Source organism: Petaurus breviceps, unplaced genomic scaffold (genome assembly GCF_028583685.1).
Source record: "Petaurus breviceps papuanus isolate PSGF00001 unplaced genomic scaffold, PetGlider_PUasm1.0 227, whole genome shotgun sequence".
In the NCBI taxonomy this organism is placed as follows: domain Eukaryota; kingdom Metazoa; phylum Chordata; class Mammalia; order Diprotodontia; family Petauridae; genus Petaurus; species Petaurus breviceps.
Window position 1 is genome coordinate 11595813 of NW_027185896.1, and position 23855 is coordinate 11619667.

Below are 23855 nucleotides of genomic sequence, written 5' to 3' on the forward strand. Positions count from 1 at the left end.
CGCCCTGGCTCCTGTTCTGGTTCCGACCCGGCTCTGGCTTAGGCTCCCGTCAGGTGTAAACAAGGCCAAGGCCAAGGCCCCGCGCGCCCACCCGCGCCTCCTCCCGCACTTACCCGGGCGCCGGGGTCCCCGCGGCCGATGTGCCCCGGGCCGGGCCAGGCCTGGCCGGGGCGGGACCGGGGACTGGGAAGAAGGGACCGGCGGCGCAGGGGACAGTACCGACGCGGCTCCCTAGGGCTCCTTCCTCCGGCAAACGCCGCCGACGCCTGAGCCGGAAATGGCCCTTCGCAGTTACGTCACTTCCGGGGCCGGGTCAGGGTGGCTGAAATTTCCCAGTCTGCAGGCATGGGCTCCAGGGCATTTTCCCGCGAGGCCGCGTCTACCCTGAGCGAAGGTGGACTGTAAGTGTCCCAGGGCCACAGAGGTAGCAAGCTGCAGACCAGGCCCTCAGCGGGGCTCCGAACGCAGCGCTCTTTCCACGAAACATTCATGTCAACATCCATGACTGGTTGACAGATGGGAGGGAGGCAGGGAACAAGGCTCTCGCCATTGCCTAGTTTAAAATTCATGTAGAATATCCATTAGACTGTGCTCTCTTTGAGCCAGGGATTGTTTTTTGCCTTTCTTTGTATGCCAGCACTTAGTACAGTGCCTGGCGCTTAGTAGGTGATTAATAAATGCTAGTAGACTGAGTTACTGTTCACAGTGAATTATAGTCTTTCCTGAACCTTTTTTAAAAAATATGTATTTTTTTAAAAAATCTCAATATGATTGGTTTCCTTTGCAATCCTATATGTTTTATTTTATTTATCCAAAAACATCTTGAGAAGAGATACATAGACTTTACCAGACTTGCTAAAGGTTAGGAACCCTATAGCTTAAAGTACTGTCTTGCTTGGTCAATCTCAGAGACCATCCCCAATATAACCCTGGCTCACATTACCGTTTTCTCAAGTTTAATCTGGGAAATCTCATACTACAGTTCCTGCCTAGGTCTCCACAGATGTGAGCAAAAATTGACTCCCAATTCTGGTACAAGAATTCATGGTAACATTGCATTTATCAGGTATAGAACATTTTTTTTTTCCTACACAAGAAATACAAAGGTCTCACAAACATATTCAGAAACATATTCAGAAAACACATCAACAACTTACAGTAGTTCAGAAACAACATAGCGGATAGGACAGTCAATAAGCATTTTTTATTAACATTCCCCCCACCCCCATCTTTCCAATCTTTTTACAATCTTACTCTCTACTAAGTACTCTTTGATCCAGCAAAACTGGCCTCCTTGCTATTTCACAAAGAAGATACTCCTTTCTCCTTTCCAGGCATTTTCTCTGTCTGTCCATTATTCTTGGAATGCCCTCCCTTCTCATTTTTACCTCCTGGCTTCCTTTTTTTTTCTTTTTGGAGGGGGAAATGCAGGGCAATTGGGGTTAAGTGACTTGCCCAAGATCACATGGCTACTTTTTGTGTTAAGTGTCTGAGGCTGAGTTTGAACTCAGGTCCTGACTCCATGACCTCTACTCTATTCACTGTGCCACCTAACCACTCCATCCTGGCTTCCTTTAAGTTTCACATAAAAAAACCAATCTTTTGTAAGAAGCCTTTTCCAACCCTTCTTATTCCTAAAACCAGGGCAGCTAGGTGGCACAGTGAATAGAGCACTGGTGCTAGACTCAGAAACCTGAGTTCAAATTCGGCCTGAGGCACTTGACAAACTAGCTATGTGACCTTGGGCAAGTCACTTACCCCCAATTGCCTTGCCTTGCCCCCTCCAAAGAAAAGGGAAAAGAAAAGAATCCTAATACCTTCCCTTCTCTTTTCCTATTTATTCTGGATTTAGTTTGTTTGTACATATTTGTTTGTTGTGTACATACACACACATACTATATTGACAGAGGCATGAACTTGAAGTCAGGAAGAGATGAGTTCAGATCCTGCCTTAGATATTTACAAGTTATGTAACCCTGGTCAAGTTATTTAACCTCTCAGTTTTACGAATAAAGAGAAATTGGACTTGATGTCTAAGCTCTCAGACTTCCAGCTCTGAATCTAAAATGCTGTGATCCTAATACAATTCTCCTCCCATCACTGGTGGATCCCACTTCTCCAAGGGCTCTAAAGTCCTCCAGAATTGTAGAAACACCCTGTGATTTGGAACTCTCCATCCAAGGAAAAATACTTGAAGATGATAAGCAATCCAGACCCTGATATTTTTTAGTGTCTTTCCACAGAAATTCCTATAGCTATTTAACTGTCTGGCATTACTGTGAAACCTTGGACTGCTCTGAAAAGGAAGTGTATTTGGTACTGACAGACTGACCCAACAATGTTAAATAAGTCCTTTTACCCACAGAAACCAACACATACATACAGACACATCATACTGCTCTTATGACTTGGAGTTCCCAAGAAGGGAAACACATTTAAGATTGCTAGACAGGTAACTCCCCTTCCTAGCAGACCTGTATGCTGTTTGTGCCTTTAGTCCTTTCCTACTGCTCTTGCCTACACTGAGGGCCACATTTTCTTCACTTGCAAAAGGAGTATACCACTTGATAAATTCCATTTTTATATGTATTTCAGGACTGGCCTCCTCTTAATCTGAGTTAAAATGAAGCCAAGAACAAATGGTGAGTACAATGGGAGGCTGGCCAGTATGTCCAGTCTTTACTTGCTGATGCATTTCCCACATGGACTTTGGAGACTGTAGACATTCTGTGACTAGTATAACTACATGGAAAATAGGAGTCTTCTTTACTGGCTTTGGCCAAGTAGCCAGAATTAGGGGTATATTGCAGAAGTATTGGTTAACATTGTCCCTTCTCTTGGTTTCATCTCTTCCAGTCTGGTAGCATTCCAGTGAGAGACAATATTGTGAGGGGAGAGGTCTCAGCCCCTCCCTATCTAAGAGGGGCATGAGTTCTTTGAATATGGGCTTCAATTCTTGGCCTCAAGCTTTGTTTTTTGGTTGTAGGTGAAGGAGATTGGAGGCTACAATCTTGTGAATTTTAAAGGTCATGGAGGAGGGGGTGTGTGATTAAAGGAGGGTAGAATGGGAAAGGGGATAGTCAGAAGCAAAATACTTTTGAGGAGGGACACGGTAAAAGGAGAGAAAGAGGAGAACAAACTAGGGGGAGGGAATAGGATGGAAGGAAATACAATTAGCATTAGTAACTGAAAAAAATTTTAAAGCAAGATTTTCTGACAAAGGCCTTATTTCTCAAACTTATAGAAAAGAGTCAAATGTATAAAAATAAGAGCCATCCCCCAATTGATAAATGATCAAAAGATATGAACAGTATTCAGATGGAGTCATCAAAGCTATCTATAGCCATATGAAAAAATGATCCAGCTCACTATTGATTGGAGAAATGTAAATTAAAATAATTCTAAGGTACTGCCTCATATCTGTTATATTGGCAAATAGGACAGAAAAGGAAAATGACAAATGTTGGAGGAGATGTGGGAAAAATGAGAAATTAATGCATTGTTGGTGGAGTTGTGAACTGATCCAACCATTCTGTAGAACAATTTTGTGCCCAAAAGGCTGTAAAACCATTCATCCCTCTTAGGGATGGAGGGAGAAGGAAGGGGAGAAATTTTAAAACTCAAAATATTATGGAAGTAAATGTTCAATACCAAAAATTTTTAAATTATTAAAAGAAAATAAAACCATGAATACCCTTTGACCTAGCAATACCACTACTAGGTCTATATCTCAAAAGAGATAAAAGCAAAAAGGAAAAGGAAATATATGTACAAAAAATATATTTATTGATTGATTGATTTTTTTTTGTTTGTTTTGGAGGGGGGAAGGCAGGGCAATTGGGGTTAAGTGACTTGCCCAAGGTCACATGGCTAGTAAGTGTTAAGTGTCTGAGGCCAGATTTGAACTCAGGTCCTCCTGACTCCGTGGCCAGTACTCTATTCACTGTACCACCTCTATTCACTCTACCACAAAATACTTAAAGCAGCTCTTTTCTAGTAACAAAGAATTGGAAACAAATTGTGGTATGTGATTATGATGGAATACTATTATACTATAAGAAATGATGAGCAGGACTGCTGCTGTGAACAGCTTTCAAAGTTCTGATTACATACCGTGTTTCCCCGATAATAAGACACTGTCTTATTAAATTTTTTGGAAAGAAAAACACCAGAGGGCTTATTTTCAGGGGAGGGCTTATGTTGTCCTGCCTCAGCTCTCCTCCGCGGCACTGCTCTCAATGGCGCCAGCAAGCAAATCACTGGGGAAGAACAGGATGACACGCTCACTGCTGCAGCTCTGATTGGATGCAGCTCGGAGCGCGGCGTGCGTTTCCCCCCGGGGGGGGGGGGCGGTGCATACAGAGGGTACCGTAATGTAGCGTGTAGCGCAGGGGATCACCTTCACTACAGTAGCAATCCCAATAGGGCTTATTTTCAGGGGAGGGCTTATTTTAGAGGAATCTTACACAGTAAGGGGAGGGCTTATTTTCAGGATAGGTCTTATTATTGGGGAAACACGGTAGTATAGCAAAACTATTTATTCAGTAACAAATCAGAGCAAAACATTCACAGAAAATCAAGCATTCACAATGTTTCAACTTATAACAGAAAATCAAAATACAGCATTTACCATGTCACAACTCAACAACATCACTAAAATGGCCATAGTTTTCACCAAAGTGGTCACATAGTTATAAACAAAGAACATTTATTTAGTCAATCACAAAATCCTTAATTTAATCACAAAGTACAAAAGTCAAACTTCTCCACCCCTAGGTCACAGTAAACCATAATCTTAGTACATAGTATCCAATTAAAGTCTTCTTTCAGTTTGACTTGAGGCTGGCTCTCAGCTTCCATGGTTCCTCTTCCATGGTCCCAGCTCCAACTGTTACCTGGGTTCAAAGGCAGGCAGCTCTCAGTTCCTTGTCCAGCTCCTTGTCCAGTTCTTTGTTCAGTTCCCATTCCATATTGAAGCTCACAGTGTCCAGTCCACCTCAAGTCCTTCACAGTTTCTGTTTCTGGGAAGATAAAGCTTAACAGAGCCACAATAATATTCATACACATTTCTGGCGCCATCATCAATTCACTATCTGCCTGTGAAATCAATTCAGACCCACCAACAAGGTCTGAGAACTCAACACAGATCATCAACATAGAAATCAACACAGACCCACAAACAAGGTCCAAGACTTCAGCACAAATCATCAGTAAAGTCCCAGGACTTCCAAAACCCTCCTCCAGGACTTTTGTAAACATACAACCAGAAAATCCTCTTTCAGGGCTTCCAGTAAGGTCCCAGGGCTTCTGTACAAAGTATCACAAACAAACATCAACACAGAGTGCCAGGATACCACAAGTTTTCTCCTTCATGACTCTGCCACCACAAGAGTCCTCTTCTCAGTTCTGCTGTTTCTAGCCTGGACCTACCCTTCCTGTTGCAGGAGTTCATGAGTTCTAGGGTTCACAAGTTGTGGAGTTCACATGTTCTGAAACAAGGTGTTAATTCAATAGCTGAAACAAGGTGTGAACTACTCTGTTTTTGCCATTACACCAGGAAAAAAAATAAAATACTAAATAAAAATAAGTAAATAAAAGGTCAGTAAAGCAAAAGGTCCTGGAGTAGAATTCATGCTAGAGTTTACCACCAATTGGTCTAGCTCTGAGGCCTCTATAAGGGACCTTTGGGATCTAGATCAGTGGTAGCAGAAACAGTGGCTTATTGAGAAACATGTCCCATTAGGACATAAACTTGGAGGAACCAATGCTATGTACAAACAAAATCTGAGCCCACTCCTCCCAGAGACTATGGTGACATAGAGGAGAATGACCTGAGGGAAATATTGAAGGGAAGTGTTTACATTTCTATTCTGGTTATACCTTTAAAGTATAAATATCCCATTATAGCTAAATGATATTAATTGGCTAATAGAACTGAGGTGTCAGGTACTGGTAATTAATGGTGGGGGAGAACCCACCAGAATGGAGGCTCAAGCTTGTCTATTAGACAAAGACACCATAACACCTCAGAGATGCTTTGAGGACCCTTAGGGGTAAATGGAGCTTGTCTAGCTTTGGAAGAGGGTCACCAAAGTATTAACCACATAAGGACAAGATAGAAGTCTGAAATACTAAAATGCTTGGTGGCTACCATGAGTTTGAAAAGTTACACCAATACCTCTCTAAGACTTGGGTCTGAAACTTGATATTATCCAGGAATACTCTTGACTTTATGGGGGAGTCTGTGTTAGTTTCTGCTTTGCAAATCTGTCCAAAAGCAGCCATTCAGGACCCTTCTTTTTTTGGTAGGGGGTGTGGATGGGTAGGAACTTCCTCCACCTGAGGTACTGCATCACTAAGCCATGAATTAGGAAATGTCTTTAGTTCTCCCAGCAAGGTATCAACAAGTATGCTCACTCTTCACAGAAAGATACTTTCAACATTCTAACAAAGTCTCATGCCCTATAGACTAATCAAGTAAATTTATTAAGAACCTACTTCATTCCAAAGACTGTGCTAAATTCTGGGGAAACAAAGGTAAAAAAAAAGAAATTGCTCTTGCCCTCAGGGAATTTTTATTCTACTGCTAAATAATTCCCTTAATCTATACTCTAAAGATAAATGAAATGTGATAGTAAGTGTTGGAGAATATGGGAATTTCTTTTTTTATTGCTGAGATAAATTATCTTTCATATGGTTAATCTGAGAGAATCTCAAGAGGTTATAGCCTTATAGAGAGTTGCTTAAATGATAAATAAGATCTGTGACCTTCATAGCTGAAAGTTTGACATATTTCTGCTTTCTCCTTCACTCTTTTTTCTATTTGTGTATCATCTTTGCTATAAATTGTTCATGTTTCAACTCAAACAGAAATTTATTGAACCCTACTATCTAAGGTACTGAATATACAGTTTGCAAAGAAATATGACAGTGTCCCTGCCCTCATGGAGTTTATCATTTAGAAGGGGAGATAAGAAATGTACATGAATAATTATAACACGGTATAACATAGCATGGTAGTTCAGAGGAGGTCCACTTCCACCTGAGGAATCAGGGAAAGCTTTATGAAAAAGGGTAGTATTTAAACTGGGACCTAAAATATGGGTAGGATTTCACCTGGTAAATAAGGAAAGAGTTTGAGGGAAGGGGAGGACATTCTAGGATAAGGAATGGAATGAGCAGATATAAGTAGACCAGAAAGCACATGACATACTTAGGAAGCTATATAAGATATACCAATTAATCAACAAGTATTTATTAAGCACCTTCTTTCTGCTAGACAGTAATTGTCTAGCCCTTGGATGCTAGACCCTGAGAATAAAAAGACAAAAATAAAACAGACCTGCTATCAAGAGACTAACATTCTATCTGCCAGGGAGACAAAATATGCATATATAATGTATATAAAATATACCCAGAATTAATACAATGTAAATGGGGGGGAGGGAATTAGTAGTGGAGGAATGAAGATCAGGAAAGACTTTGTGTAAACAAAGTTTTAGAGGATTTTATTATTTTGTTTATTGTCTAGACTTAAAAAATTGAAGAAGAAAATGTTAATGATGCAGATTAAACTTAAAATTATGTCATGTGTTCATTTCTCCCTGCTGATTTTAAATCTAAAAAAGGAAAAAGTCCAAGGCACAAAACTTCTGAGTGTAATGATTTAATTAGCAAAGCTAGCATTTGCAATTGAAACAGGTCATCTGACCCCTCAGTAGCCATAGATAAGTGAGTGATTTCCAGAGGTTATTTTTATAACAGAAAGAGAGAAATTAAAAATTACAGCACTCATAGGAAACTTGTTTTGAACATAATTCAATTGGAAAAGGAAAGTCATTTAAGTTTATTTTCCTAGACTTTCCTAACCCAAATTAGTGCTGTTGCCAACATTTGGAGTGTAGGCACATTGGGAGCATAATGGGGAGTTTCTAGGGCAGGACAACTATTTAATCTGATATTCTGTTGGGATAGGCTCTGATCTATCAACCGATCTGTCAAAGTGAGATTGCCTTATAAATCTTTGCCCCATAGCTATAGCATTTGCAGTTAAAAGTATTATTTTTTTAAGTTATCTGTAGATTGACTAAAATAATTTTTTAGCTACTAAAAAGGGCATCTTACATCAAGTAGCTCAAGAAAAGGGGAACTTCTCCCCCAAGACTAAAAGAGGAACTTATAGTCAGTAAGCTAGTAGTCAACCCTCCAGTTTTCAGAAGGAGGAACTTAACCTTTAGTAGCAAGTCCTATAATGTCTAAATTAATCCTATGATTATTTTATATAAGGAGCTGTGATAAAATCAATTTGAGAAAAAAACAAAATTGTCAGATAAATATACTAGAGGAAAGTCACAGGCTATTCTAAAGATCTGAGAGAAAAGAGCCTCTTAGATAAATGTACTACAAGGACCTGTTTGAAAGCAGAGCACTTATTAATATAAAGATGGCATTATGGTTGATCAGCTCATTTACATGTAGCTGTTTATAGACTTTTAAAGGTTATAGTTGACAAACTAAGAATCAAATAATTGTTTCAGTCCTATAAGAAAATTATATAAGACCTGACATGAAATTCTTAAGTTTCAGAATCACTGCTTATGAGAAAGTATTATTGAAACATTAGAAATCAAGAGAAAGAAAGAGTAGATGTATAGACAAAGACAGATGAAGGTATCAAGACTATCTATATATCATAAAATGAATTTGATAGGATCCCTTCTCCGATTTTTGGAAACTGTGTAATATTGGACTTAGAACTAATCAGCCCTCATAGTAAAAGTACTTAACAAATTATTTTGTTTCCCAGCAGCTTATTTACATAGAATTTTATGAGGACTTTGAGTTGATAAGCTGGGAAAGCCTGATAACTAGAACTTTCAGGTGACTATAGGACGATAATACATTGCTTGTTTATGGTAGGTCTGACAGAAATATGAGTTTTGGTTTTTCATCTTAAGGAAGGGGTGAGTCACTTGACATAAGATTCTTCTTTGAGGTGGGAATAATGCAGAACCCAACAAAGACAGAAAAGCCCAATAGAAGCAGAATGAGAAAGAACTGGGAAAGCCTTATGCTGCTTGGAAGAAACCAAACCCACCAGAGTCCAATAGAGTCTATGGATCATAGAAGAAAAGCAGCTACACTAAGATCTTAGAGAAGAGTTTAGAACCTATATTCTCTTCCCTCCTGCGCAGATTTGGAGGAAGTTTTGTTGTTGGGAGCTGACTGGAAGGGCACAGTTGCTCCTGGGAGCTGATTAAAGAAAGTACTCTCAGCTACTTAACATCCCCTAACGGAAAGGAAGTTTTCCTTGCCCTTTATGATTTGCAAGTGAATTGGATTTAAGTGAGTCAGGGCTGTGTAAAGTCACCAGCCTCTCTCTCTCCTTTACTACTACCTAGCATTTGACAGGAGGATACCTCTCAGAGCAGGGCTAATAGAGAAGCCTTGAGTGGCCCTGAAGATCCCAGGCTTAGGGAAACTGCTTTTGCTAAAAGGGTGTAATACAGAGAGATATCACTTTACATAAGTGGACTGTGTAAGTAGACAGTTCTGTGGGTCTCTTTGCAAAGCAATTTTTATGTTATGCAAATTTGCCCACAAATGTGGGGAAGGAGAGAGGGAGGGAGAGAGGTAGGAAAGAGGTTGCACACCTTGGAGGAAGGAAGCCAGCACATGGCTCAAGGACACATGAGGCCTAGGGATAGAGAGGCAAGTGCAGGAGGAGAAAATATGTGGGAACTGGGTCTAGTCACATGGGAGCCAGACATGGACACAGACAGGAGAAGACAAATGACACACAGTGCTTGAGTGCAGAGAGTTGGAAGACAGACACATAGGCTGGTGGGAGGAGTGGAGCAAAGGTCTTCTTTCTCTGCATTGGAGGTCTCAAGTCAGGCAGTAGAAGTGGCAGTCTCTCCATGCCTGACTATTCTGCTTTCACTCGGCTTTTGTTTTGTTTTGTTGGTAGAGAGATAGGAGGCCAAAGAGTGCCTAGCTGAAAGGCAGGAGCTGAGAGAGAGAGAGAGCACAGTGATGTATGGTAAAGTTAAAATACCTGATTTTTTTTGGAATGAAGATTTCTTTATGTAAAGTTAAATTTGCATAATGTGAATTTATATAATGTAAGAACTATCTGTATTGCCCTTGATCCCAGTCAAGGAACAGTTCTAGTAGAAGAGCCAGAAACAGCTTGTCCAGATGATTGGTGGTACACACTGCTCCTTAGGGACATAAAGGTCCACAGTCTAGAAGCATGAATCACTACTCCATGTGCATAGGTTTCCCAATTATTCGTGTGCCTCCCTACTTAGTTTCTGTAAATTTGTTCCCCATATAAACTATGTACATAAATATTCCCCACAAATATTCTTCCCCATATATACTATGTACATTACTGGGAAAGTGTAACCCAGGTATATTGGTGAACTGCTATGTCATATTGTTTTGCATTTTGTGTAGTAAATGATTCATGATTTAGAATTAATGGTAATGATATTGTCTTGGCTTATTTGTTTAAATGGGAAGCAAACAGGTGGGGGCTTAGGAACTACAGTTATATGTAGCAGATGCATGACTCCTTTATAGCAGGGTTAACTTTTATGACCCTGAGAAGACATAGCAGTATGATCACTGTCCTCTGGGAAAACCCTTTGAACTTGCCAGTTTGAGTACAGATTGGTAAGTGAGCCAACCCAGAGAAAAAAAGAGTTGGGAATTTGCCCAGGATGCCACATTCAGGCCCATAACCACTGAGAATGGCAACAACCAAGTTTAAAGCAACTAAATTCCTGACTGAGGCTGGAAAATATAAAACACATATGAGAAGATTAAATTCTCTAGAGCTGACTGACTTCTCTGTAAGCTCAGTCATTTCATCAGTTGCTTCTCTCTTCACTCAGTGGACCTTGAAACACCAACTTCAGTCAACTTCTTCCCAAGTGGTTGGCAACTCTTCAGCCTTTGAAAGATGACATCTCCTATTGTGATGGCAAATTAAAGCTGAATCGGATATATTTATGCTGCCGTTCTGGTATGTTAACAATGATGTTAAAAAAAAAACCTAATTTATTTATTATAGTCATGCCAGGAAGTATAAACAGGAAACAGAAATTTTTTTTTTGAATTTTGACCATTAATGAAAAGACTTTTGTCCAAATATTGTGACAGAGACACAGAAGAGATTTCTCAGCCAGAAAAGGTATATAGGAACATTTTTTCCTCACAATACACTCCATCTGTACCTTTTCACTGACAGTTTCCTATGCCTAGAATGCTCTCCCTCTGGTTTCTCTTCAACCTCAACCCTAATCTTCCTTCCCCTGCCCCCAGTGCTTTACAGCAGAAATTACCTTCCATTTACATTATGTATATATTATATGTATGACTTTTTGCCTATTATTTACCCCATTAGAATGTAAAATCCTTGAGGGTAGAAACCCTATTTTTGTATTCCCAGTGCTTAGCAAAGGACCTCAATTGGTAATTAATAAATGCTTGTTGAGTGGCTGATTTAATATTTTTTATCTGATGATTGGGGAGGGGGGGGAGACAGGTGTGATAGTAATGGAATATAAAGATTCCCCTGTATTGGCTTGGTTTTCAAATTGATTGTGTTAAAACCCAGAGCTTGTTAATCCCACCTGTGGGATGGACTTGTTGATGTGAAAAGAAAGTCCTGAACTGGGAGGAGCTGGTGACGTAGATTTGGAGAGACAAGAGAGAGGCAGAAGAACTTTTTGGAAGCAGTACCCTCGTGGAGGCAGAGAGAGAGACTGAGAGGATTGCAGAGGGCCACTTTGAATTGCCCTGGACTTTTGAGACCTGCCCCCGGAGCTGCCAAGGACTGTTTTGCTGGTACTTTGTCTGTCTATTTTGATGTTGTTTCGCCAGATTTGTCCACTGGTGAAAGACAGTCCTTTTGTTGAAGAAGTCCTGGAACCTGGCTGTTGGCTAAGAGCTCCTGAGACTGTCCTGCAGACAGAGAGTGAATACTGTCTACCAGTGAAGGACAGTGCTGTTGTTGCAGGGGTCTGGGAACCTTTCTGTTGGTTCAGAGCTACTGAGACTGTCCTGCAGACAGAGAGTGAATACTGTCCACTGGTGAAGGGCAGTGCTGTTGTTGCAGGGGTCTGGGAACCTTTATGTTGGTTCAGAGCTACTGAGACTGTCCTGCAGACAGAGAGTGAATACTGTCCACTGGTGAAGGACAGTTCTGTTGTTGCAGGGCTTCTGAACTGTCCTTCACCAGTGGACAGTATTCACTCTCTGTCTGCAGGACAGTCTTAGGAGCTCTTAGCCAACAGCCAGGTTCCAGGACTTCTTCAACAAAAGGACTGTCTTTCACCAGTGGACAAATCTGGCGAAACAACATCAAAATAGACAGACAAAGTACCAGCAAAACAGCCATGTCTCCTCAGTCCTTGGCAGCTCCGGGAGCAGGTCTCAAAAGTCCAGGGCAATTCAAAGTGGCCCTCCACAATCCTCTCAGTCTCTTTCTCTGCCTCCATGAGGGTGCTGCTTCCAAAAAGTTCTTCTGCCTCTCTCTTGTCTCTCCAAATCTACGTCACTAGCTCCTCCCAGTTCAGGACTTTCTTTTCACATCAACAAGTCCATCCCACAGGTGGGATTAACAAGCTCTGGGTTTTAACACAATCAATTTGAAAACCAAGCCAATACAGGGGAATCTTTATATTCCATTACTATCACAACAGGGAAGGAATGTGGAGGAGGGCAAGTAGAAAGTAGAAATAAAACTACCCTAGTAACCCAGAAGAACAAGGTCATGGTCCTTACACTCACTATCTAGACTACCAGAGCTATAGAACGACCCATTTTAAAACCAGTTCCCATCACCAGAAAAAATAATAACTTATGTATAATAAAGTACCTTTCTTCAAAATAGTTATATAAGGTAAATATAAATAAATATTAATAAATAAATAAATAAATAAATAAATAAATATAAGGTAAATTAGTATCATCTCAAGTTTTGTTGTTTAGTCATTTTTAGTTGTGTCCAACTCTTTGTGATCCCATTTGGGGTTTTCTTGGCAAAGATACTGGAGTGGTTTGCCATTTCCTTCTTCAGCTCATTTCACAGATGAGGAGACTGAGGCAGAGTTAAGTGACTTTCCCAGGGTCACACAGCTAGTAAGTTTTTGAAGCCAGATTTGGACTCATGAAAATTAGTCTTCCTGATTCCAGGTCCTATACCCTATCTGTTGTGCCACCTAGCTATCCCATCTCCAGTTTAGAGAGGATAAAATTGAGGTTCAGAGAGATTAAATGATTCATATCACATAGCTATTAAGGACTGAAACCAGGATGCACCCCTAGTTATAGGTGTGCAGAGATCCTCCATGGGATGTACTTGGCACAAGCTTGCATTGAATTATCATTGGCCCTTTGAAGGTCAATGCATGCTTAGAACCTAGTTTATCTAGAAAAAACCCTAACTCTGAATAAAGAGGCAGGAAGGAGATTCCCAGTTGTCTGCCCCAGATCTCCATCAGCTTTGAAACACTTATTTGGAACAGTTCCTTATAGGTCTAAACCTAATGAACCTCTAGTCCTTTATATTTTATGTAAGGGGGTGCTTGACTGATGAGATTAAAAATGTAGGCCAGTGGTGTCAAAATCAAATAGAAACTGATCCCTGTGGGGCTGTATATTGATGTTTTTGTTGTAGTTGTTCAGTAAGTTCAGTCTTATCCAACACTTCATGATCCCACCATTTGGGGATATTGACTTAGAAAACCACAAATTAACTTTATCTGTATTGTATTATATTTTTATTTATTTTGTTAAACACTTCCCATTAGATATCTGCTTCTTGGGGCCTGTTTCAGCATTAAGGTGATGTAGGCCATCATTAGATCAAATGGTGAGGCCCAAGAGATGGCAGCCTACAGTAGACAAGTGAAATATGTGGCCAAGTGGTAGGAAACCCTGAACTCCTGCCTTATGGAGAGGTATCAAGAGTTCCAGAACTGAAAATTAGGCAAGTGGCTCCAGACCTAGAGGTCGAAGACACAAGGAAGAAACACAAGCCCCGGATTCTTCCTCCTGCTACTACTATGAGATATTCATTTGGTTCAGATCTGGTGGGTAGAAGGGTGCCCTTTTAGCAACCCAAGTTTGTTTCTCTTCTGAGACAATTCCTAGCCCTCAGGACAGTAGTTCTCAAAACTTTTGGTCTTAGGATCCCTTTACACTTTTTAAAATTATCTCATTATTAACTAAAGAGCTTTTTGTTTATATGGTTATGTCTTCCGATATTTACTACATCAGAAATTAAAACTTGTTAGTATGAAAATAGTTTTGACCTTGTGGACCCCTACTTTAAAAACTATTGCCTTAGGGTGTTACTTTAGGGCTTGAGACCTGTATCAATGCCTAGGGGTATAGAGAAAGGGTATAGGTAATGTGAGAGCTTGCTCCTCCAGCAAATCCAAGTTCATATTTCTTCTGAGGAGGAAGCTCAAACCATTAGGAAAGGACTACAAGAAAAGAGGCCCAAGAGGTTCCTCTCCTCTCTGAAGACCTCCTTCAGGAAGGAGAGCATCTTGATTGTTACAAGATCCTATAGATCCTTTGTGTTCTTTCACATTGTTTTACAAGTTCCTGTGAGTTATTTTTGGTTTCTTATTCCTGCCCATTCTTTCTTTGTGATGAAATAAAGCCTGTCCTATAACCAATATGCATTGTCAGCTTGAGTTTTTTCATGGGCACTCCTCACCTGTGTAAACTTAAGCAAGAGCTCTACTCAAAAGTTTCCCAGGGAAACTTGAATTAAGAAAAAAAAATGTCAAAGAAATATGATTTTGAAATCAGCCTCCTAAGGCTGAACCCAGACTATATTATTATTTTTTTTTTGGAGGGCGATTGGGGTTAAGTGACTTGCCCAAGGTCACACGGCTAGTTTTTGTGTTACGTGTCTGAGGTCGGATTTGAACTCAGGTCCTCCTGACTCCAGGGCCAGTGCTCCATTCACTGCGCCACCTAGCTGTACCAGTTGTATAATTTCTTAGGAAACACAGGACTCAGGTCTGTCCAGTCTTATAAAAGTCTGTCTCTGGTTTCAAGATAGTTTCTCTCCCTTCTCATTCTGAGGAGTCTTCACAGAGGGTGCAGAGAGTGTACCCCACTCAGAGGGTCTTCATAGATTTAAAGCTGAAGTGAACCTTGTCATTGATGTGGTCTGTGATAAACACAGTTGTGGGGATCCCAGGACTTCCCAGGTAGGGAGATCCATTTGATAGACCCATTCTCACTGAGAGAACTAAGAAACTGAGTGGGCAAATAAAGGCCTGAGGAAGCAGGTGTGGTGATTACTAGGAACACCCACCCCATACAAAAACAAGAACAAGCTTAAATATCATTAAGTGTATTCTGACTTCTCTCAGAGTCAAATTTGGTTCAGACTCCTCAAGATTACAACTCTTCCTTGCACTCCCACTACATGCCTCATTAACACATTCCCCCTCCCAGATCATATATCCCAAGATTAGAAAATGGCCCTTTGGGCGTGTTAGTTAATATTAACAAGGTTGGTTGAGCAGGTACAGTAGAGAAGACACTTGTGAACAGGGTGTGACCCCTTGCATCCCAGTCTTTTGTCATATCCCAATCTGTCTAGTCAGAATGTACACAACCACTGTCCCTGCAAAACAAGATATGCAAGCTTATTACAAACTCCCATCAGTCTGGGGGCTTTACTATTCCTCAAGATTATCTGTGGGAGCAAAACAAGATAGCCTAATATTCCTTCTTATGGGTCCAACCCAGTCATTTTGCCGATGATGCAATTTGCCCAAGGTCACACAGGTAGTAAGTATTGCAGGTGACATTTGAACCCACATCCTTCTCCACAGCTTGTACTCTCCTCAAAATGCACCATGCAGCTTAGATCTCCTCTCATTTCTTCCCAGAACTTAAGCCTATTCTTTCAGAGGGCACTTAATCACTATGAATAGTCATAAGGCTTTCCAGGAGTTAAAAAGTAGCTTAAATGAGTGTTAACTGCACTTTCACCTGGGAGGTTTAATTGCACCAGCATAGGGGTATCCCACTTTGAGAAAACCTAATGTAGTTCATATTAAAATGTAAATCTGTGCAAAAGATAAGGGAAGGAGGATTACCTAACTAGGAATTTTCATATTAACTAAGCGGGGGAGAGGGAATTTATCTTTTTCAATAGTACATTTGAAATTCTCATATTTAGAATGTAAGCAAGCTCTTTGAGGGTAGGACTTGTTTCACGTTTATATCCATTCCCTAGTATCTAGCACAGAGGCTAGCACATAGAAGGTGATTAATAAATGCTTGTTGATCAATTGCTTGATTGATTAAGTACCATATCTCCAATTTGGAAGCTCAAAGCATTTCTTCCAAAGAGAGAGAACTCAAAATTGTTCCAACCTTTTGTATATATACTGAGTTCTGACTCAGCAGCCAAATAAAAGACTTTTCCATTGTCAAGCTGACAGGAAACAGGATATCTGCACATGCTCTAAATCAGGGAGGAAAAGGGCCCTTCTATGATGCATTTCTGGAAGCAGGCTCACCAAACCTCCATATGGATATACAGCAAGAAGGATCATATTAAATGCATTGATGCCCCACCCTTTTATGTAAAGAGAGGCACATCTTTGGCTACCATCTCACTTGAGTCATACACTAGCAATCTTACCTTTTTTGAATGACTTGGCATCCCCTAGCTTTTAACATAAAGAAGGGTGTTGTAGTGGCATTATTCAATTCCACACTAAGTCAGTTCATCAAATATTTGTCCAGTGTCTTTTGGGTTCTAGGTCTGATGTTAGGGCTGTAAAGAAGAAAGAATAAAAGCAAGGAAGAAAGGGAAAGGAGGAAGAGAAAGAGGGAAGAAAGGAAGGGATGAAACAGAGAAGGAAGGAGGGATAAAGGAAGAAAGAAAGAGAAAGTAGGAAAGAAACACATTTATTAAGTACTTACCAAGTGCCAAACACTGTACTAAGGTGGGAGGTTGAGGGGGAATACAAAAGCAAAACAGTGCCTGCCCTCAAAAAGCTTACATTCTAACAGAGGGAAACAACACATACTGGGAAATGGTGGCAAGGCAATGGTATTTTAGTCTGGTAAATCACAGAAACAGTGAGTAGTCATAAGGGAGTTGATTGGCACACCTTTTCAAAAAGCTAAAATGGTATTGGGGAAGAGGAAGAAGACTTCCTATTAAATATCTAGGCCCAAATCTGTTACCTTTAAACTAGCCTAGCCCTCCATAGTCTGTTATCTCCAGGTAGCCTTCAGCTACTTCCCACCCTTAATCCCATTCTCTTGGTTCCTGACGTCTGACCTCTAGTCACCTCAGTCCCATCAAGATCCTCCCTAGACCCCTCCTCTCAGACTACTGGGTCACCCCTAGATCCCTCCCACAATCTTTCTTTTACTCCACCATCTTGGCTCCGCCATCTTCTCCTCCAATCTTTCTGTATATAAGACCCATCCTGTTTCCATCAAGGTTCCATTAATTCTTTAAGAGTCTCTTCAATGGCATGGTTCTTTAAGAGTCTACCCAATATGGAGAATCTTCAATAAACTTTATTTTTCTTTGGCTGAAAGAAGGCTCAAGTCAAATTTATTTGGGTGAGACCTGGTGTGTTGGTATTTTGGGGTCCTGAGAAGCCCTAAACCTCAACAAGTTTGTATTCATTAACTCAATAATCAAAACAGCTCAACGCAGGACAGAGGTTATAAAATTAAGTGGATTAAGTTCCCTAGGCATTACACCCTGAAGGCCAACTTTATTATTATATGTTCTCTCAAAGCCTAGAGCTCTGGATGGCTTATTGCCAGGTGGGATGGTAAAAAGATGGCTATATCCAGACAGCTAGATGGGATATGAAATATCATCTAAAAGGGTAGAAGGTACAGTCCCTTTCTCAAGATCACAAATAAGCAAAGGAAACAGCTAAATTAATAATGGGTGATATAGAGTGCAGGGCCTGGAGTCAAGAATACTAATTTTCATGAGTTCAGATCTGACCTCAAGACACTAACTGTGTGACACTGGGCAAGTCACTTAACCCTGTTTGCCTCAGTTTCTTCATCTGTAAAATGAGCTGAAGAAGGAAATGTCAGACCACTCTAGTATCTTTGCCAAGAAAACCCCAAATGGGGTCACTTAACAGATACAAGTGAAAAACAACTACACAACAACAAAATTATAATGATGAGAAAGAGTAGGTAAGGAAGTGCCAAAATAAGTGGTGATGATAGTGTTAACAGGTTTTAGTAAAGAGGTTTCTGTGGGGGGGCAGCAAGGTGGCACAGTGAATAGAGCACCAGCCCTGAAGTCAGGAGGAGCTGAGTTCAAATCGGGCCTCAGACACTTAACACTTACTAGCCGTGCGACCTTGGGCAAGTCACTTAACTCCAATTGCTCTGCATCCCCCTCTCCAAAAAACAAAATGTAGCCTCAGACACTCACTAGCTGTGTGACTCTGGGCAAGTCATTTAACTCTGTTTGCTTCAGTTTCCCCATCTGTAAAATGAGCTGGAGAAGGATTCCCCTCTCCCCCCCCCCAAAAAAAAAAAAAAAAGATTTCTGTGGGCTAGGACCAATCCAGGAAAGCTGATGGAGGAGGAGGAGATGGGGCTTGGAGGTTTTCAAGAAAGTATTTTAGGAAAACTGATCTGACAATGGTTTGTAAAAGATGGACTTGATAGTCAAGTTGTTGTGGTTATCAACACCTAGTCAGTCCTCAGTCCTGGATTACTCTCACCATTTGCTGCCATTGTTCCTAAACACATGAAGACTGGGTCTGATGAAAATTTATACTGCACAATCGCAACTGGGTCCTCAGTCCTACTATGCCTCTGCTCTGAATTTACTCTCCACTCCACAGCAGGTCTTCCAAACCTTCTCACCCTCCTCAAACCTTCCATAGCACCTCCTCCCCCCACCCTCTCAGCAGAGAACTTTGTCTCGTATTTTACAGAAAAAAATTGAGGTCATTTGCCATGAACTTCTTTCTTTTCCCCATCTTCCTCATCTCCTATCACTGGTGATATCTACCAGTTTCCTTTGCCCTTGACTCACATAATGAAATGACCCTACTCCATAAGGGCCAACACCTCTACCTGTTCAAGTGATCCTATTCCATCTTGACTCCAACAAATTACCCCTTCTGTCAAATTTACCCTTTCACTTATTTTCTTTCTTAAAATATTTTTATTTATTTCATTGAATATTTCCCAATTACATTTAAACATTTTTTGAACATTCATTTTTTTTTAAGTTCCCAATTTTCTCCCTCTCCCCCCCAACTTGAGAAGACAAGCAGTATGATATGGATCATACATGTCTTTCACTTATTTTCAGTTTCTCCCTTTCTACTGGCCCATTTTCTACTGCCTACAAACATGCACGTGTCTCTCATATCCTGAAAAAAAAAACCCTCACTTGATCCTTCCTCCCCTATTTCTCCTGCCATCTGTAACTAAACTTCTCAGAAAGATTGTCTATAATAGGTACCTCCACTTTCTCTTCTCTCACCTCCTTCTTAACCCCTTACAATCTGACTTCCAGTCTTATCATTCTACAAAGTTACCAGTGATCTCTTAGCTGCCAAATCCATTGGCCTTTTCTCAATCCTCATTCTTCTTGACCTCTCTGTAGCCTTTTGACTCTGTTGATCATGCTCTCCTCCTTGACACCCCCTTCTCTCTAGGTTTTCCAGACACCGTTTTCTCCTGGTTCTCCTCCTACCTATTTGACCAATCCTTCTGTCTCTTTTTCTGGATCTTCATCCAGATCATGCTCTTTAATTATAGGTGCCCCTCAGGATTCTGAACTTGGCCCTCTTCTCCATCTATACTCTTTCACTTGGTAATATCATCAGATTTAATTATCATCTCTGCTGATAATGATCAAATCTGTTTGTCCTGCTCCAGCCTTTCTGTTGACCTTCAATTTTTCATCAAAAACTGACTTTCAGATATCTCTCAGGGGATGATAGATAGTGAAAGATCCAGGATGACTTCTAGATTGTGAACCTGAAAGATTTAGAATAGTATTGCCCTTTATTGTAATAGGAAAGGTAGGAGATGGGGAGGATTTAGGAGGAACAAGAATGAATTCTATTTTGGACAGACTGAGTTTAAGACATCCAGCATGAGATATCTGAAAGGCAATAATCCAGGATGTTGCCCAGGTAAAATGAACAAGCCTTGGCAACATCTCTCAAACATACCCCCTCTCCTCTACTACCACTCTGGTGCAGACTCTCATAACCTCACACCTGGATTATTGCAATAGCCTGCTAGTGGGTCTGCCTGCCTCCTCTCTCCCTACTTCAATCCATCCTCCATTCAGCCATTGAAATGGTTTTCCTAAAGCATAGGTCTCATCATATCATCCTCCTACTCAACAAACTCCAGTGGCTTCCTGTAGCCTCCAAGATCAAGTGCAAAATATTCTGTTTGGCCTTCAAAGCCCACCTCATACCTTTCCAGTCTTCTTATACCTTCCACTCTACCTACTCTGAGATCCAGTGACACTGGCCTTCTCACTGTTCCACTAACAAGACACATCTCTTGGCCCTGGGCTTTTGCTCTTGCTGTCCCCCATCCTTAGAATGCTCTCCCTTCTCCTCTCTGACTGCTGGTCTCCTTGGCTTCCTTTATATAAAGACCCAACTAAAATCTTCTATAGGAAACCTTTCCCAATAATGCAGATCAAAATGATATGTTGTTGGCATATTCTTTGCCCCAGAGAGCTGGTTATTAAACATTTACCAGCATACTCTCACCTAGAGGTAAAGTGATAAAGGCTAGAAGGAGGATGGTGGCATTGGGAATGGCTGAAGAGATACTATGAAAAATACTTGAGACATCTCAAAAGCAGAATAGTCAAGAGCTATAGTCATGGCCATTTGGAAAAGGGGAATTAAAGGGTGAGAGAAGAATGAGTCAATAGTGACTCTGAGGTTTTGAGACTTGAGAGGTGGAATTTACAAGGGACAGGGAAGTTTGTTTTGAAGGAAGTTGAATTTGGTTTGGGGCAGGTTACATTTGAAGTTAGGACAGGATATCAGAATAGGGAAGTGCTATGGTCATCTTGAACACTACAATTAGACAGTGTCTTTTTAAAGTGGCACTCTTCCACTCAAAAACATGCTTGTTGACTAACTTAGTTAAACAAAGCAGTAAAGTTAACAAAAGGAAAAAGAAATTTCCCATCAATAAGGAGGCACAATTTTTCAGAAGTTCCTAAGAGACCAGTGGAAAAAGAGACAGGCATTTATTAACTACTTATTATGTTCCAGGCATCATGCTAAGCACTGGGGATAGATACAAATTAAAATAAAAACAGCTTCTGTGGGCAGGGAGTATTTATTCTGATGGAGAAACATGTAAATCAGTACATACAGGATGTAGACAGAATACCTGGAGGGTAATCTAAAGAGGAAGGACCTGAAGGGCTGTGGGGATCAGAGAAGGCCTCCTTAGCACAGGGCCCAACACATCATAAGCATTTAATTCATGCTTTTTGACTGTTGACCACAGGAGGTGGGATTTAAGGTGAATCTTGAAGGAAGCCAGGCCAATTTAGAGTGAGAGGGTAGAGATTGCAGGCATGGAGGACAGCCAGGGAAAAGGCCCTGAGACAGAACACAAAGCAGCCCTTTTGAATAATTGCCAGTCAGCCAGTGTAGCTGGAATGTAGCGTGTGTGGGGGAGAGTCACCAGGAAGATTTTCAGTGCCAGCTTGAGGACTTCATATGTGATCTTGGTGGTAATAGGTATCCACTGGTGCTCCCTTTAGAGAAATCACCTTAGCAGAGGAAAGAAGAGGGCTTGGAATAAGGAGAGACTCCAGGTATGGAAACCAGTTTGAAGGTTATTGGAGAAGACCAGGCAAGAAGTGATAAGGGCCTGAGCTAGGGTTGTGTCTGACTGCATGTATGGAGAGAAAGGGATGTATGGGAGATACATTGTGAAGGTAGAAATGACAAGACTTGGCACCTTGGCATGGTTATGGCAATTATCTAGCATACCTAAATGCTTTTTACATTCACTTAATGCATCATGTGACTTGGTCTGGTATAAAGAGAAATATTGTCAGGGGCCCAGAGCCATGATTTTCAATAGATAGTCATGCCAACAGTACCATGATTCTTGATGTGGCCTTTAGGGGCCTTGGGGAGGGTTCCCTGGGCCCCATTTTGTGAAAAATAATTCTAGTTCTTGGTTTTGAATCAGTGCTTTAGGATTCAGGGCCGGGGATCTAAATCCAAACTTCACAGAACAAATCACCTTAATAAAAGAATTTGTTTTATAAGGGGTGGCCAGGTGGTTCAGGGAGTAAGAGCACCTGCTCCTGTGTCAGGATGACCTGGGGATCAAATCCGGGCTCAGATACTTAGCACCACACCCAGAAATAACTGGCCTTGTAACCTTGAGCAAGTTACTTAACCCTGACTGCTTTAAAAAAAAAATTTTTTGTTTTATAAAACTTGAACTTAATAGAAAGGCAGAACCTGAGGACCTAGAGGGCCACATGTGGTTTCAAGGCCATAGTTCCCCACCCTTGCTTTAGGTCACATTAAGGATATGAGAGAAAATGTGTTGCAACTGAAAGAGAAATAGATTTGGATCAGAGGCCCTGAGTTTGAATCCCACCACAGATTCTGATTACCTGTGTGACCTAGGGTAAATCACTTAACCTCTCTGTGCCTGAGATTCTTCAACTATAAAATAACAGGATTGGGCTTGATAACCTTTGAGGTCCCTTCCAGTTCTAAAAATTTGATATTATGTCTTTTCTTCCTCAGTTATATGTTTTACATAAATGAGTGCTGCATTTTGTCAAAGGTTTTTCTGTCTTTATTGATATAATCATTTGATTTTTATGTTATGCATATGATTGTTGTTCATTTTCAGTCATGTCTGACTCTTTACGACTCCATTTGGGGTTTTCTTGGCAAAGATACTGGAGTGCCTTGCCATTTCCTTCTTCAGCTCATTGTACAGAAGACGAAACTGAGGCAAACAGGGTTAAGTGACTTGCCCAGGGTCACACAGCTAGTAAGTGTCTGATGTCAGATTTGAATTCATGAAAATAAGTCTTCCTTGGGGCAACTAGGTGGCGAAGTGAATAGAGGACTGGCTCTGGAGTCAGGAGGACCTGAGTTAAAATCTGGCCTCAGACACTTAACACACACACACACACACACACACACACACACACACACACACACAAACCTAGCCACGTGATTATTTTGGGCAAGTCACTTAATCCCAATTGCCCTGCCTTTCTCCCTCCAAAAAAAAGAAAAAAAAAAGAAAATAAATCTTCCTGACTCCAGGCCCCACATGCTCTCCCCAGTACCATCTAGTTGCTCCTATTCATAAGATTAATTATGCTAATTGTGCTCTTAATTTCTCCCTTATAATCCTGGTATGCTTTCAATTTGGTTATAATGAATAATTTTCTGCCTATATATATTCTTATATATAGTCTCTTTTGCTTATATTTTATTTAATAATTTTATGTGAATGATCCTCAGTGATCACTGGTGTCATTTTTCAAGGAATATTGCTATTAGGCATATAGGATATATAGTATTACCATATAGTATTAACTATATTATGATGTTATGGTATTAACTAACTATATATAACATATCCTATTAACTTCGATACTTAAATGGCTCTGAATTTTAATTATGTGACTGGTCCTTGGGAGAGTGGTAAAAATGGCCTCCTGTCTATGTCTTTATCCTGTGTGGTTCCCAAGTATGTCTTCCAGTAAATCCTTCAGAGGGAGTGTACACAATATACTGATTGATGGGGGAGGGGGAGGG

At 40.7% G+C, this 23855-nt stretch overlaps 1 protein-coding gene and 1 long non-coding RNA gene across 5 annotated transcripts in view; one reads left to right on the forward strand and one right to left on the reverse strand.

Annotated features, from left to right (window-relative positions):
- Positions 1-287, reverse strand: part of ARIH2 (ariadne RBR E3 ubiquitin protein ligase 2) — a 66222-nt gene extending 65935 nt beyond the window's left edge. For 3 of the 4 annotated variants that reach the window (XM_069095774.1, XM_069095772.1, XM_069095771.1), the window contains exon 1: positions 114-252. The gene's annotated coding sequence lies outside the window, so the exon portion shown is untranslated. Of the gene's footprint in view, positions 1-113 lie in introns of all 4 variants that reach the window. The other variant, XM_069095775.1, reaches the window with a different exon arrangement.
- LOC138167117 (uncharacterized) lies at positions 276-23781 on the forward strand. Its single transcript, XR_011169805.1, has 4 exons — positions 276-401; positions 2596-2642; positions 10902-11032; positions 22933-23781. It is a non-coding gene; the product is annotated as an uncharacterized lncRNA (long non-coding RNA).
- The last annotated feature ends 74 nt before the right edge of the window (positions 23782-23855 follow it).